Here is a 15,936-nt window from a genome sequence, read left to right on the forward strand (position 1 = left end):
CAAAAATACCCCATTAGGGAGAACTTCCAAATTTGTAACCTGACCCACTATAGAATGATTATTTTAAAAGTATGCCAAGTTTTTTTTTTGTCAGATAGATAAGGAGTAAACTTGGATCAGATAAAAAAAAAAACAATTTATTGTGGCACATATGAGCTAGATCGTATTCTTTAAAACAAAGTATTGTTCATTGTTTAAACAGTAATTGATATATAATTTACATTCACAATAACTTAATACACTCAAGCGTTTGTCTTTGCAATTACAATGTTATACTTGGTATAAAGATGAGGTTTCATAGATGATAAAATGCCTCTACATCATTTAGGCAATTGAAATTATATATTGTACAAGTCACACAGTTATTTAATGAAATTCAGAAATATTTTTGACCAAAAAATATTTAAAGGTATATATCACTTGTTCTCATGTAAATGATTTAGTTGTAATGCTATGAATGTAATGAATTTGTTTAACGTTATGTCTCAGAATTTTACAATGTTTTTGGCAAATATCTTTGGACAAATTGAGACGCCCTGGACCCCCCTCCTCCAACCCTCACTCTCAAGTCAATTCGCTAATAAATTCATATCTCGAAAGTGGGAGTAGTTTTTCTTTTAATCTGTTTTCTGTTACACTCTCACATAAGTGATGAGGTATTCCGGGTAGTTCTGGTAGTGATGATATGTAACAAACTCTCGGAATATCCAGACTCCATCACCGACCACGCTATCACAGCGCTGAAACTCGGAATGTTCACAGGAATCGGACTCGCAGCCAGACTGAAAGCATGGGGGCCTGTGAAGTTTATGTTTAGCTGTCTTGGATAAATGAATTTTACCAAGGCATGATCTCACAAGAAACATTTTCTTTTCGTCTTTCGTTCTTTCTGTTTTGGAATCTGAGGGAAAAAAAGAATTGTGTTCGAGTAATATACTAGCAATAAACTATACTATTTCAAATAACCCTCTAAAGAGATGATAGTTTGCATGGTAAAAATTATGCCTATATTATTTGAAAATATCCCTTTTATGAGGTGGATACATACTAGAAATATCGACTTCATTTGCATGACTCGAAGTGTGAGGTCGATATGATTGTCTGTGAAATTGATATATCTATGAAGGGGCCAAATTTAAGGGCAAAATGTTGTATTATTTTCTTTGGGACAAATAAGTCATTATAGAATCTAATAGCTTGTGTATGTTTTTAATGATATTCACCTTCATTGTCTGACTGAATTTTCCCGATCTTATTTTTAGTAAAGTCGACAAATATATAAATTAGCACTGATATAGAGTTTATTGAATTACTTTAAAAAAAATAAAATACTATAGTAATCTTTTCTCTTTTTTGTACCTGTGTACTGATCTGCTTTTGTTGAGCTCTCGGCAAGATACATTCCCTGACCAAACATGCCCTTTTCCCCAGCCATGCGGAAATCCAAACCCTGGGAGAGGATTTTATTATAAGTATCAGCCTTGGTTCCGTGGAAGAGAAAATGCTCATTTATTTCAGGATACAATTCACTTTTAAGGACGGAATCATCTGCCGAATTTGCTGTCGTTGATATGTTTCCGGAACTTTGAGGAATTTTGTCTAACTGTTCGAACACTCCTATATCGCCTGCCTTGTGAAATAACCGTGCTCGAAAATGTGAATAGTTTTCATATAAGTCGATGTTTTCCAGTCGCTGTACCTTTAAAACTTTAAGGCCAGTGTAGTTTAAATTGGATAATCCAATGGCGTCTCTGCCATGACCTACTTTTTGTTGCTGCCAGGTGGATAATATTAATTTCTCCACAGCTTTATGTGTTGTAAAGTCCACATCTACCAGCTTATGATAACCCTCGTCACACTCAGTCTTCCATAGCTTCAACAGAATAAAAAATCTTATGGTAATGGAGACTAGCTTTTTATCTTATGCTTGTGCACTGTAGAATAACTGGTACCTAAATAATTTAAGAAATTACACATAAGTATACTATTACATTTGTAAGTTTTCATTAGTGCATATTCCCTCCAAGCGCTAGTAATACCACCTTCATTGACTTGTCCGAGGTAAACTCTGTCCAGTAATTCGGTGGACGGAGGTCTTTGTGGTACTGCTGGCGACAGAAGTCAAGCGTCCAGCGCTCAGGCTCAGACGACGCACCTTGATATCCGATAGACTCGTCTTCAAATGCCTAAAAGAATCTAGCATTAAATCTGAAGTTTCAGAAAAAAAGCAAACATCAGAAGTTAGATGTTGGCTACCTTCTTGTTTGACGTACCTTTGCTAATTCTTTATGTTGCTCTCCGTAAATCACTATGTTGATCTGTTTAACCGAAGATGAAGTGTGGGTTTTGGAGAAATCGTCTATTCCACTTAATATCCGTTGGGCCGATGTCTGAGAAGGATAGTGTCTGTAGCAGCTACCAAGAGCTGGGAAGGCCACAGATTCCAGGTTGTCTTTATCTGCCGCTTCTAGGCACTTGATAACAATGTCTTTGATATTCTGGAGAAGATCATGAAAACTACAATTCTTTGTTTATCCTAGGATTAAGGAACAAGAATCAATCGAAATACAATAGCTTGGGCTTAAAAATACATGTACAACCAGAAGTACCCTAAAATCCAAGTTAAAAAAGTTTCTCTTCTTTGTCCAAATCGAAACGAAGTCGTATTACTCTCTCAGCTGAGAAAAATGTGTTTATAGCAAGTATGGTTTCAATAAACATGAGCTTTAAACTAAGCCATCTATAATAAGTACTAGTAAACAGTGATAAAACAGTTGAAACCTTATTTGGACAACACATTTTATAAATGCGACGAAGCAATTTTGAATTTAAATGGACTTTGCCCCAGAAAAAACTCCTTCCCAATGCTCAAATGAACAATTCCTATATAGTGAATTGATGACAGATACTAGTTTTTGCTTGGGAAGAATTATGGGTTCAACGTTTTCTTAAATTAAAGTTCTGTCTGCAGAAAACATGAACTATAAATAGAAATGGCCATGCACGTACAGGACGTTTTTCCAAGAAGGCGAGGGGGAAGGGGGGGGGGGGCAAAGATGAAGAGACCAAAGAACTTCCAGCTTTGTTTTTGCTTGCTATAGTGTAATAATTCATTTTCAACGCAGTACATTTTGTTATAGTTTTATATGAATAGTAAAGAAGCGAATCCAACCCAATCCAACGTCCCTTATGAGCTTTTCAATTCTTCAGGGGTCCTCTGTGATCAAATCAAATATACATGTGTAACATTTTATGCTTATAATATTGCTCATTGTATGACCTTTTTGGATGTGTTGTTACTACTCTTCTTGTTTGAAGGCATACATGCATGACATATTTTCTTGCACTTCAGATTTCCGGCGGATGTGACGACAACGTTGCCCTCAGCCACCCCAGATGGATAATTCACTCTACACTCTCTTTAACCTGTTGACCGGCGGCGGCGGCTATTGCTTTAGACAGCGTCCCTGTGTCCAAGTTTAAATTCTTGCCCACACTATTCACGATCATGTCCACCTTTGAAAAACGACACAATTGTTCAGAAATACATATTGTTTATTTTGTCCCAGCACATTTGCAAAATAATTTTGCCCCTTCTAAAAATCACACAGAAACAGTTGTGGTAGGAGAGATCGTTGTATTTTTTTTAAATTTGCCGAGGACGAGGATGAAAATGAAACAGGGGCAAAAATTTTGCTGTGTAGGGCTACAGTTTTCAATTTGCTAACATGAGACTAGATAAACGGGGGAAAATCTTTGATGACAAGTGAAATGATGACGTTGATTTGACTCCTCTAAGGGATTTGTATCCTTTAGACTTAGGCATGGCTTTTCTTTGATGTTGACATTGCTTTGCTACTCTACTAACCTGTTCCTCCTCTAGTTTGTCTATTTTGATCATAACAGAGACCTGGTTTATCTTTAGTCGACACAACTCTTTTCTTTCGATCTCTGTCGAAAACAAAAAAAAGGTTTGTCATTTAATGGGCTAAGGATGATTCCCTCAGCTATCAACATTTTTATAAATACCGTTACACGTACTAGTATACCAACTGACCACGAAACACTGCTGAACCAAAAAATGTCAAGTTTTAAAAATTTCTGAGGTTTTCAAGTAACGGTTTTTTGAAATATCTTTAATAAATTTCAAATTCTGAACGTTTTATATAGGCCTGTTACTAGGGTGGAGGGTATTAAATTTACTTATTTACATACACTTAAGTGTACATTTGTATTACCTGTATTTATGTTAAGATCCCAAAACTTTACAGCATCGACAAATGCCTGCAAGAAGAATGGAACCAAATGAAACAAAAATTAAGAAAACAAATATGTTACGGTTCAGTTATTAGGTATGGAGAATTTACGATAATTTTAAATTTTATAATTTATTGACCTTCAGCGTTTCAGTGTCCTCAGGATGTATGATAAAATGGACCTCTTTAAGTTTTGTATCGGGATTGGCGTCTATATACCGTCCTACAGCTCGACACGCATTTCTTGCCGCCACTTGCTTTGGAAACTTGAGAAATCCAGTGGTCAGGCCCGGTAAAGCAATGGTGGAGAATTCTCGGCTATCCATCTCTCCTAGACATTTAGAAATAAACTGCATATGTACCTATAATACAAGATTGTAGGTAGAGTTTTAAAAAGTATAAATTACTAGTAATATTGCAAGTGTATAAACCTTTTCAAAAATACATTCTCACTGAGTTATTTGTATAAAGTGTTGTACATATATTTGTGGAGGGCGTATAATTCTAAAACATGAATACTTTCTTCAAGTAAGTACATTTGTAAGTGACTTAATCCTCATCGCCTTCAGTTATCGAGACTTTCATGAAAAGAAGCTAAATATAATCTTTAAAAATGAAAATTTGCTTGTAAATCCTTTCATATTAATTTTGAAGTGTATTATACCGAAAACATTGACTGTGTTAATCAATGTCATAGATGCAAAGGGAGTGGTAAATGGAATACTGGGGGAAAATAGTAAAATTTTGTGAACCTTCTCAGCATCAGATGTCCCATATTTTAGAAGAGTGCCATGACACAATTTTGCACTTCAGATTCCCTGGACCTGTTACTGCTATTTCCTGCTGGATAATTCCTTTAGGATATTTCTGGTCGCATTCCTTCTGAAGCTCCTCCCCTGCAGCTTCTAACAACGCCCGAGAACCTCGACCGGATGTCAATTTCAACTTCGACGACGTACTGTTCACTATCACGTCAACCTGTAGACGAAATACCTTTTTTGAAATATATTAACGAAAAGTCTGCTTCATGAACTAAGGAGATGGGCAAAAAGCCTATAGCTTTCGATGTATAAAAATTAAATTCCATTTGCCAATTTATTATTTAAAGTAAAGTTATTATTATTATTGAAAGGATGACTGCACTTAAGGACATGCGAAATATGCGACAAAATAAACTTTCAAAACAAGCATTTTTCTTTTCATTCCAAGAATGGTCAACGGCAGGACAATTTCTTGAATCTCCGTTCGATAACGAGGACACCCACCTTTTAACTGACTTTATACATAGTCCGCGCATGTTTGTCTATTTGTTCTACGTCTAACAGTAGTTGTATATTTGCATAAATAATAATGCGTCAAAAGGAGATTGATAGACAAACATGCGCTCATGGTTAAAAAGATAAAAAAAAACTCTTTCTTCTTACAATCGCTTACTGTGTTGTAACCAAGGATTGTGACATGTTGAATATTATAATTCACCACGTGATTTCTTACCTCAGGTAACTTTGTGAATACTAAATTCCGTCACGTGACTCGTAAGGTAGCATGTTTTGTGCTAACTAGGACATAGTGTTCGAAAACGTTAAGCCACCTGGCATTGACATAAAATCTGCTTTAATTACATTGACGTGCTCATATTGTTAATTTCGTTTTGAAACCTTTTTTCAAAAGTGTATTTGTGCCATACAGAATGGAGACGGAGATTGGAAAGAGTGATCACGTTCTTTTTTTCAAACATGTCATTGTTATTTATCAAGTCTAATTTTAGACCCTTCTTAAAATGTTAGCTCCACCTCTCATGCATATATAATGTTCAATCAAGGGCAGGTAAGTGTAAAGTCACTATATTTGGAAAGCAATAAGGACAAAAAACATTAAATTATTTCATTGTATCACAGTCTAAAATCATTTTAAGATTTAAATTTGGTTCCAATTTGACAGGATTCTTTCATAAAAATACAAAGGTGAAATAGTGTTTAGATATAAAAGCAACAGGAGCAACCGAAAAAGACCCCAAAACAAACGTTAAGTGCAGTCATCCTTAATAAATTTATGACAAAGAAAACTTTTCTAGGGAAATTTTTTCTCGGCAAAAATTTTTCTATAATAATTTAAAAAAAAATTAATGTGGGTTTTCTTGGGGTACGATCTCAAGCAATAAAAATCCCGAGTCTCATTTTTTCCTTGAGACTAACACGTTAATCACTTCGCTACATACCTTGTGACAAATGGTGGCATTTAAATCATGTTTATGATGACCCTTGACTACATGGATTTCAAATATTTCTCGGAAAGATAAGAATGTTGTGTCATAAAAGTATATTTTTAAGGTGTAGTGGGTCTTTGCTCCATGTTTTTTTTTTTAATCAAACAATGTATATTTTAACGCATACTTTGAGGATAAACATTTAAAAAAAAAATGGAGGGAAGACCCACTCGTGTTATAGTGTGAATAATCATTTTTGTCCTCTTTGGTGTGTGGATGCTATTTCATATAGAAGAATAATTTTAACTTTTGTGAGATTTTTGCAAATTGTGGAGCTTAAGTTAATGTAAGATGAAATATCAAAGAGAAATTTGTTGTAAGCAACAAAGAATAATTTTAACTTTTGTGAGATTTTTCAAATTGTGGAGCTTACGTAAATGTTAGATGAAATATCAATGAGAAATTTGTTGTAAGCAACAAGTTATTTCTAACACCATACGCATTTTGCTCCCCTTGTTCGCCCATCTTCTTTCTTTCATATGAACTTTGAATTTTTTAGCTCACCTGAGCTGAAAGCTCAAGCGAGCTTTTCTGATCACATTTTGTCCGTCGTCCGTCTGTCTGTCTGTCTGTCCGTCCGTCTGTAAACTTTTCACATTTTTGACTTCTTCTCCAGAACCACTGGGCCAATTTCAACCAAACTTGCCATGAAGCATCCTTGGGTAGTGTAGATTTAAGTTTGTTCAAATGAGGGGTCACGTCCTCTTTCAAGGGGAGATAATTAGGAATTAGTGAAAACATAATGGCATCATTTAAAAATCTTCTCAAGAACCACTGGGCCAGGAAAGATGAAACTTATGTGGAAACATCCTCAGGTAGTGTAGATTCAAGTTTTTTTCAAATCATGACCCCGGGGCTAGGGTGGGGCCACAATGGGGGATCAAAGTTTTACATAGAAATATATAGGAAAATATCTTTAAAAATCTTCTTCTGAAGAACAGCAAAGCCATGATTGGTCATATTTATATGGAAGCATCCTCAGGTAGTGTAGATTCAAGTTTGTTCAAATCATGACCCTCGGGGGTAGGGTGGGGCCACAATGGGGGATCAAAGCTTTACATAGGAATATATAGGAAAATATCTTTAAAAATCTTCTTCTTAAGAACAGCAAAGCCATAATTGATCATATTTATATGGAAGCATCCTCAGGTAGTGTAGATTCAAGTTTGTTCAAATCATGACCCCCGGGGGTAGGGTGGGGCCACAATGGGGGATCAAAGTTTTATATAGAAATATATAGGAAAATATCTTTAAAAATCTTCTTCTTAAGAACAGCAAAGCCATGATTGATCATATTTATATGGAAGCATCCTCAGGTAGTGTAGATTCAAATTTGTTCAAATCATGACCCCCGGGCGTAGGGTGGGGCCACAATGGGGGATCAAAGTTTTACATAGGAATATATAGGAATATCTTTAAAAATCTTCTTCTTAAGAACAGCAAAGCCATGATTGGTCATATTTATTTGGAAGCATCCTCAGGTAGTGTAGATTCAAGTTTGTTCAAATCATGACCCCCGGGGGTAGGGTGGGGCCACAATGAGGGATCAAAGTTTTACATAGACACTGTTCAGATTTCAATACGTGTAATAAATTACAATTATCTGCCTGATAAGAGATATGATTATAATCTTTGATACAATGTAAACAAATATTTCCATAGAGAATTTTCCTAGGTAATTTTAAAACTGTTTTCCTGATAATGAATACAAATTATGTACAACACGAGATAATTTACACATTTATTCTGAAATTAAGCCCTTTACAATATTAATTACAGATTAATTCTATCGGACATTCATTCAATGATCAATTAATTTTATTTTGATAAATATGCTATTCACGCCTTTTAGATATTCTTAGATTTCATTTGTTGCCCTCGATTCTAGATCCCATCGTATCTATAACTTATAAAAGCTATGAAAGTACGTTTTGTATTATACATAAAGTATTATTGTACAATTCTTTACAACACCTTACTCAAAACCAAATACATGTAATTTAGAAGATTTATAAGATAAGAAAGTAGTGAAAGAAATCAGTCTATCGAAATTGATCGCTAGTAATTAAACAGGGATAATCAGAGCACTATTCTAATCAAAATTCATTAAGCACAGTACTTCTTTTTATGAAATCTGAAAAACACCGAATATTCGAATCTTAAATTCATATTCGAATATCAACTCATCGAATGAATATTCGAATGTTTGAATATTCGTTGCCATCCCTAGAAATAACCATTCTTAATTTAAAATACGTCTTCGATATATCTAAATGTCGAGTTGAAGGCCAAAGCAAGTGTTTTCTTCCTTTCACGTATAAGATTTTGGACAAATTCTGCTTCATATGAACACAAAAAAAGGTCTGCTAATAACGGGGCGCAATTGGTACCCATAGTAATTCCAATAGATTGTTGGAAGACCTGGTCTCCAAAAACCACATAGATATTGTCAATCAGAAACTCAAGCATCTTTTTAATGTCAACTTCAGAGTACTTGTGTGTACAATCAGAATGTTTTTTAACAAAATAATTTTGCAAATGACCAATGACAAGGTAAGTAAATTTACGAGTTCCATTTTTATTGAAAAAGCAGCTGTCAATGATATCAAAAAGCCTGGACTTTAATTTATCGTGGGGAATGGTTGTGTAAAAAGTTGAAAAGTCGTACATTTTTAAGTTGTTGATTTTGGTAAAATCTTGTGATTTCAAATTTTCCAAAAGTTCCTTGGAATTTTTTAGTATCCACATCTGATTTACACCACTTCTCGAATATATTGTTGCACAGTACTCTTGAAGTTTCTCCTTCACTGCTGTTAATATCTTAGTGAGGAGTAAAGAAAGAGGCTTGGTTGAACATTTACTGGAACCTGCTATGTATCTTTGTTTGTAAGGATTTTTATGAAGTTTCGGAATCCAATATAAGATATGGTAATTCAAATGAATTTTTATGATGTAAAAACGTACATTATCATAAACCCCTCACTATGCTTGGTTGTCTCGACATCAATAATTTCTATTTTCAAAGCTGGTATAGAGATACCAAAAAAAGCTTACAGTGTAAAAATAAAGTTATTCACAAATAATGTAATATAGGTTTAACAGTAATACTTATTTAGAAAATATGGTCTTTTTAAGTGATAATATAACAATGTTACATACTTGAAGAGAGGATATAATCAATATGTGTGTACACTTCGAAAAATATAATAGGCCATGATACATTACTGATGTTGTCAAAAACCAGAAAATAGATAGAAATTGATATACAATGGACTAAAGTATTAGTGGAATACAATGTTACCCTTTCTTTCTCGATAGCACCTTTGAAAACTGATACTTTGACTGTCTTGTAATCTGTAAAACATTCGGCCTCAGATGGAAGATCGGCACTTTCCTCGTCATCTTAAAAATAACATCAAAATATTTTTAAAAAAATCTTAATCGCAATTTTTTTTAAAATTTGTTTAAACGATTTATTTAATTATTTGTAAAGTTCTGTAATGAAAAAAAGGTGAAGTTTTAAAAATCTACAAACAATACAAATCTGTGAGCAGGGCATAAAACACGACCCCTAGAAATTCCAAAGGTGGGATCAGGTGCCTATAAGGAGTAAGCATCCCCTGTTGATCGGTGTCACATCCACTGTGAGCCCGTTGTATTGATCAGATAGTCGAAACATTCCGAAGTCAAATGTAGTATAAAAACCAAGGCCTGGTAATCGGTATGAAACACGTTAGCCAAAATACGACCCAATGTTAGGTTTTATTTGTTATCAAGGTCAATGTAACGACCATAGAATTTACGAAATGATGATTTTAAACGAGATTGTTGAAATACCTGTAACATCAACTTATCTGCCAGTGATCGTATGGAGCATGTTCTTGAGTATCAAATAAGTTGGGAGACGTAAACATTTGCAGATGATAGCGGAATATTACTACATAAATAAGGAAAGTTGACAATGGAAAAGCTGAAGTCATCTCTTTTGTCATACAATTCATATGTTGTTAATTGATAAAACGTCGTTGATATATCTAGTCGAGTTGAAGGCCACTGCAAGTGTTTTCTTCCTCCCATGTAGAAGTTTTTGAATAAATTCTGCTTCATATGAATACAAAAACAAGTCGGCTAATAAAAGAGCACAACTTCCATTTATATTACATGTAATTTATCATGAGAAATGGTTTTTTGAAGTGTAGAAAAGTCGTAAGTTTTTATTTTATTGATTTTAGAAAAAAAAATTGCGATTTTAAATTTTCTAAAAGTTCATTGGGGTTTTAAGTATCCACATTTGATTTACACCACTTCTAGAATATGCTGTAGCACAGTACCTCCGGAGTTAAGATCCCTTACACAGGTGGAGGAATCTACCTTATATGGATATTGTTGTCATTGCGCACAGCGGTGTTTACAGCGAACAATGGTCCAATCCAATGAATGAGCCGAAAAGCATGATGGTCTACTACATGTTTATATTTTACTACAAACACGTGAATCAGGCAAATTTAGGACCGATTTCAAATGACTGCGGGAAAGTCAACTAATAATTATTTTTAATGTTTTTATGAAAAATACGAAGAATAGGTACTAATTAAGATATCCCATGCTCACATTAATAAACAAAGTAAATTTTCCGTGTTAAATAGTACGTTGAAATACCGTTCACAAAGTCTTCACACGTAAATAAGAATCCATTTTTTTATATCTTGATATTCGTAAATTTGCCATGCTACTGGTGTTATTCGTTGTCGCTTTGTTATTTGTTTACTAGAAATTAAAAGTTAATGCATTTATGGAAAACTTAAGTTTATTGCTGTGTGTCATTTATTTTACACAGTGTTAAATCTCATTGATCAATGAACATGTATCGAGTAGCATACATATCGAAGTTGTATACATAGTAAACAATGACAATACGTGAGTACACCTCACAGTCGATTGTTTTGGACCAGGGAATAGTCACGTGAAATTCATATTCACTGATAGTACAGCACTGGAAAAGCTGTCAAGCAACTAACGGACTTGTACAATGGAGTGTAGAAAACCCAGATTTTACCGTTGTAAAACATTTGTATGTAAATGTGAGCATGGAGTTCGTAGATAATGATGTATATATTGTATTAAGTGTGTAAAATGCTTGGATAAATGCATCATGTCTTTCCGAGAGCGATTAGAAAAACTGGCCTTTTCGAAAAAAATTTGTAGTAACCCATAATGCAACTCATTTAGCTGATTGGTCGGTTTGTCAGTCACGTTGGTGCCTCATTTAGCGTAAATTTATTCTGACGTCACAGAAAATAGTTTCCTCGACCTGTTACAGTGGTTATTATTTTGTAAGGAATAAAGATAGGGCTTGGTAGTAAATATTGTCATATTTAGAGGATAGGAAGCTAGAAACACAATGTAAATCGAAGGTTTATACCAGGGTGAGTCTGTAGCTCTTAAATGTCTGTCTGATTTTTTACAGAACTACTGTTCTGCAACTGTATATAGCATTGCTACGGTTTATTTTGAACAATATATAATGCATAATTGTGGTTTAATTATAATTTTCACTTAAATTGAGTTAACTTTCCTAAGAATGAAATTATTATTATTATGAAACGATTCCTTCTTTAAATATACAAAATATGTAAAAAGAAATATTCAAATTACGTAACTATCAATTGAATTATTCCTACCTTCGCCTGTTTCGTACAATAGAGAATCTTCTGAATGTAACGAGAGGGAATCCAACGAAATTTCTTTGTCTGACATTTTTCATTAAAGAGAAAGTAGAGTTTCTAAGCGGGTATTTCGAGTGGGGTCTGTCAGCTAACATCCGCAACTGTACTCGGCAGTGCTGGTACCGGACATCCATGACTGTACCTGCTCACTAATATCAAAAACGGAATGTCAGAGCAAGATTTTCCGGATTGTTCAACATATTAAACTATATGTTGTTAATTAAGTATGGATTGTTTTTTAATGAAAAATACGAAATGTGTTAATATGGAGGAAAGAAAATTTCTGATTTTAAATAAATCTACTTTATGGAAGGCTGTAATCGCCAAAACGGTAACGATAACTGGCTTAGTGAATATATCGCGGAAAATATATGTAAACTTGACTATGCCTAAATTTTGTATTTTTTGTTTTCTATGACTGTATACCTGTGCCTGATATACACCATCTGCGACTGTACCTGTGCCGTACATACACACTACCACTGACTCAACCCGCGCTTGATTAATAACATCCACGACAAAAAATTCTGTCAGTCATTCTACGATAAATGGACCAATTCAGAGTAAAAAAACATGAAAAAAATAATTGTTTCAAATAGCAAAATCAACATCATGATTCTTTAAAGGACCTATCAATGAACTTGAAAACAAAGAATTGTCCACAAATCTTGTATCGTTAACTTCTTACAACAATTTCAAGATACCATTGATTTTAAGGTAATGTTACGGAAGTTAATGCTTGATCAAGCCTTATTATTTTTTAAATAAAGCTGAATTTGACCAACTTTTCGTTTCTGATGTTCAGTAAAGAACGCTCAAGTATGATTCATGAAGTCTCGCATGAATCCGAAATTAAATTAAATTTTCGGGAAAAATATCGTTACGGAAGTTAATCGTTACGGAAGTTAATTCCCAGTAATAAAAGTTAAAATTCTCTTCAATAGTTAAAATCAAAGGTTGTTTTAGGATATTAAACGAAAGTATGAAGCATTTCGCCCCCAAAATAATCAAAAATTTTATACCTTAAATGCAAAGACTTTCCTGAATTACCGTTACGGAAGTTAAATTTTTAAGAGAGACAACTGTTTTTGTCTAATTCATTTTGTTATGTCGAAAATGTAATCGTGTAAAAAAGCTGACTTGCAACTAGAATCGATGATATAAGGTTCCGTGGTCACTTTCAGATAAGTTTCAGTTCTTTTTGAAATCTGCATTCTATGCGTGAAATTTGAAACAAAATCGTTACGGAAGTTAATCGATTTTAAGCGACATGCTTAGAAATTCGCATGAAAGGAGATCTATGCATTTCTTTGCGAGAAGTGGTTTGACTTCTTTTTATATAGGATAAAAGACATTTTTTGACATTCATTGCACTCTATTCGGAACGATTTTACGGCTGAAAATTTCATCTTGAAATTTGTATATAAATGAAGCGACATTAAGATTTGCAGTGGAATACGTTTTTCAAAATTACATTATGTTCATGTTAAAACTTTAACTGCATATATATCGGTGAATATTTACAAAACCATGTGTGTATTTTAAGTCTTAGAATTGAAATTGACCTTTAAATTTATAATTAAGATATTACAACGGTAAATTTGCAAGCGACATAAAAAAATCTTTATTGGTCATGTTTTTGTAGAATGACTGCTGTGGATTTTCTCCGATTTAAATTTAGACTGAATTCAATCAAAGCGCAATTAACGCTAATCTTTATATTACCCATGACAGTGATACCGAGACAAACGATGTCAGCAGTGATTAGGGAAGGATCCAAAACTTTTACAAATTTGAATTTAAAGCTTTATGTTCAGAGTACAATATGAGCCAGGTCTTTAATTTTTTTTGGGGGGGTGGGTGGGTGGGGGAGGGGGGGAGGGGGCTGGGGGCATGATTTCAATATCCTTCGTGCTCAATAATAATGATGAATTTAAAATGAAACTTGCTAGTATAATTATAGAAAATATACGAGTAAACAATAAACAAAGTAAAATAAAAAAGGAAATTAAAATAAATATTGGAATTAATTTGTAATCCTTAATTTTATGTTAGAAAGTATAAGTACGTCACAATATTATTAATTTCACCCATTTCACTGATCACGCAAGTGGTGTCAATGAAAAGCACAGGTTTTTTTCCCATAAATATACATTTGTATGTCTTACGATATATACGGGTGGAATGGGCTAATCCACCCGTTTTCAATGTGTTATATATATACATCTCAAGTGCACCCCAGGAAGTAGCCTCCTATGCCCTGCATGAAAAAGAATAGTTCCTGACCAAAAACCTTTATTTATTTACAAAGTACATAAAATTTACTAGGCACAGGTATCAAAGTTGTAAAAAAAAAAAGGCTGAAAGACCCCCCCCCCCCCAAAAAAAAAAAATTCTCAAAAGAAATAAAAATTAATTTTATATGCATGGAACAATTAACATCTTGACTGGTCGATAACCGTGGTGTGATACCTGGAATACGTAGGGTATGGTATTAAAATAATTGCTCATATTAAAGGAAATTAATGCTATAATTATCGATAACATCCGAAGAAAATATTTGTATAAGTAAATATTCTTATTAGATCCGCCTCTCTAAGATTCTGCAATCAATTGTCTGGAATCAATCTATAGGGAATATCGGTGAATAGCGTTAATAGCACCTTTATTGTGTTCAGCTCAAAGAAAATCGTAAGGAATTTCTTGGGATGCAACATCCACAACTGTACCTGTCCTGACAACTCTAGAAATTTTACACCATGACTGTGCCGGTTTCTGATTGACAACATCCACGACTGTACCTGTCTAGTACACACACTTTATTCTACATCCATGACTGTGCCTGTGCTTATAAACAACATCCATGGCTGTACCTGTCCAGTACACACACTTTATTCTACATCCATGACTGTACCTGTGCCTTATAAACAACATCCACGACTGTATCTGTCCAGTACACACACTTTATTCTACATCCACGACTGTACCTGTCCAGTACACACACTTTATTCTACATCCATGACTGTGCCTGTGCTTATAAACAACATCCATGGCTGTACCTGTCTAGTACACACACTTTATTCTACATCCACGACTGTACCTGTCCAGTACACACACTTTATTCTACATCCATGACTGTGCCTGTGCTTATAAACAACATCCATGGCTGTACCTGTCCAGTACACACACTTTATTCTAGATCCCTGACTGTACCTGTGCCTTATAAACAACATCCACGACTGTACCTGTCCAGTACACACACTTATTCTACATCCATGACTGAACCTGTGCCTTATAAACAACATCCATGACTGTACCTGTGCAGTATACACATCTAACTCTACATCCCTGACTGTATCTGTGCCTTATAAACAACATCCACGACTGCACATGTCCAGTATACACATCTAACTCTACATCCCTGACTGTATCTGTGCCTTATAAACAACATCCACGACTGTACCTGTCCAGGACACACACTTTATTCTACATCCATGACTGTGCCTGTGCTTATAAACAACATCCATGGCTGTACCTGTCTAGTACACACACTTTATTCTACATCCACGACTGTACCTGTCCAGTACACACACTTTATTCTACATCCATGACTGTGCCTGTGCTTATAAACAACATCCATGGCTGTACCTGTCCAGTACACACACTTTATTCTAGATCCCTGACTGTA

General features: G+C 34.4%; 1 pseudogene; it reads right to left on the reverse strand.

The window, feature by feature from the left end:
- Positions 1-257: 257 nt before the first annotated feature.
- On the reverse strand, positions 258-12,279 carry LOC133173967 (protein mono-ADP-ribosyltransferase PARP15-like; annotated as a pseudogene).
- Positions 12,280-15,936: the final 3,657 nt, after the last annotated feature.

The sequence above is a fragment of the Saccostrea echinata genome, unplaced genomic scaffold, assembly GCF_033153115.1.
Source record: "Saccostrea echinata isolate AGI-Se365-2 ecotype Australia unplaced genomic scaffold, CSIRO_AGI_Sech_v1 ptg000056l, whole genome shotgun sequence".
Classification (NCBI taxonomy): Eukaryota; Metazoa; Mollusca; class Bivalvia; order Ostreida; family Ostreidae; genus Saccostrea; species Saccostrea echinata.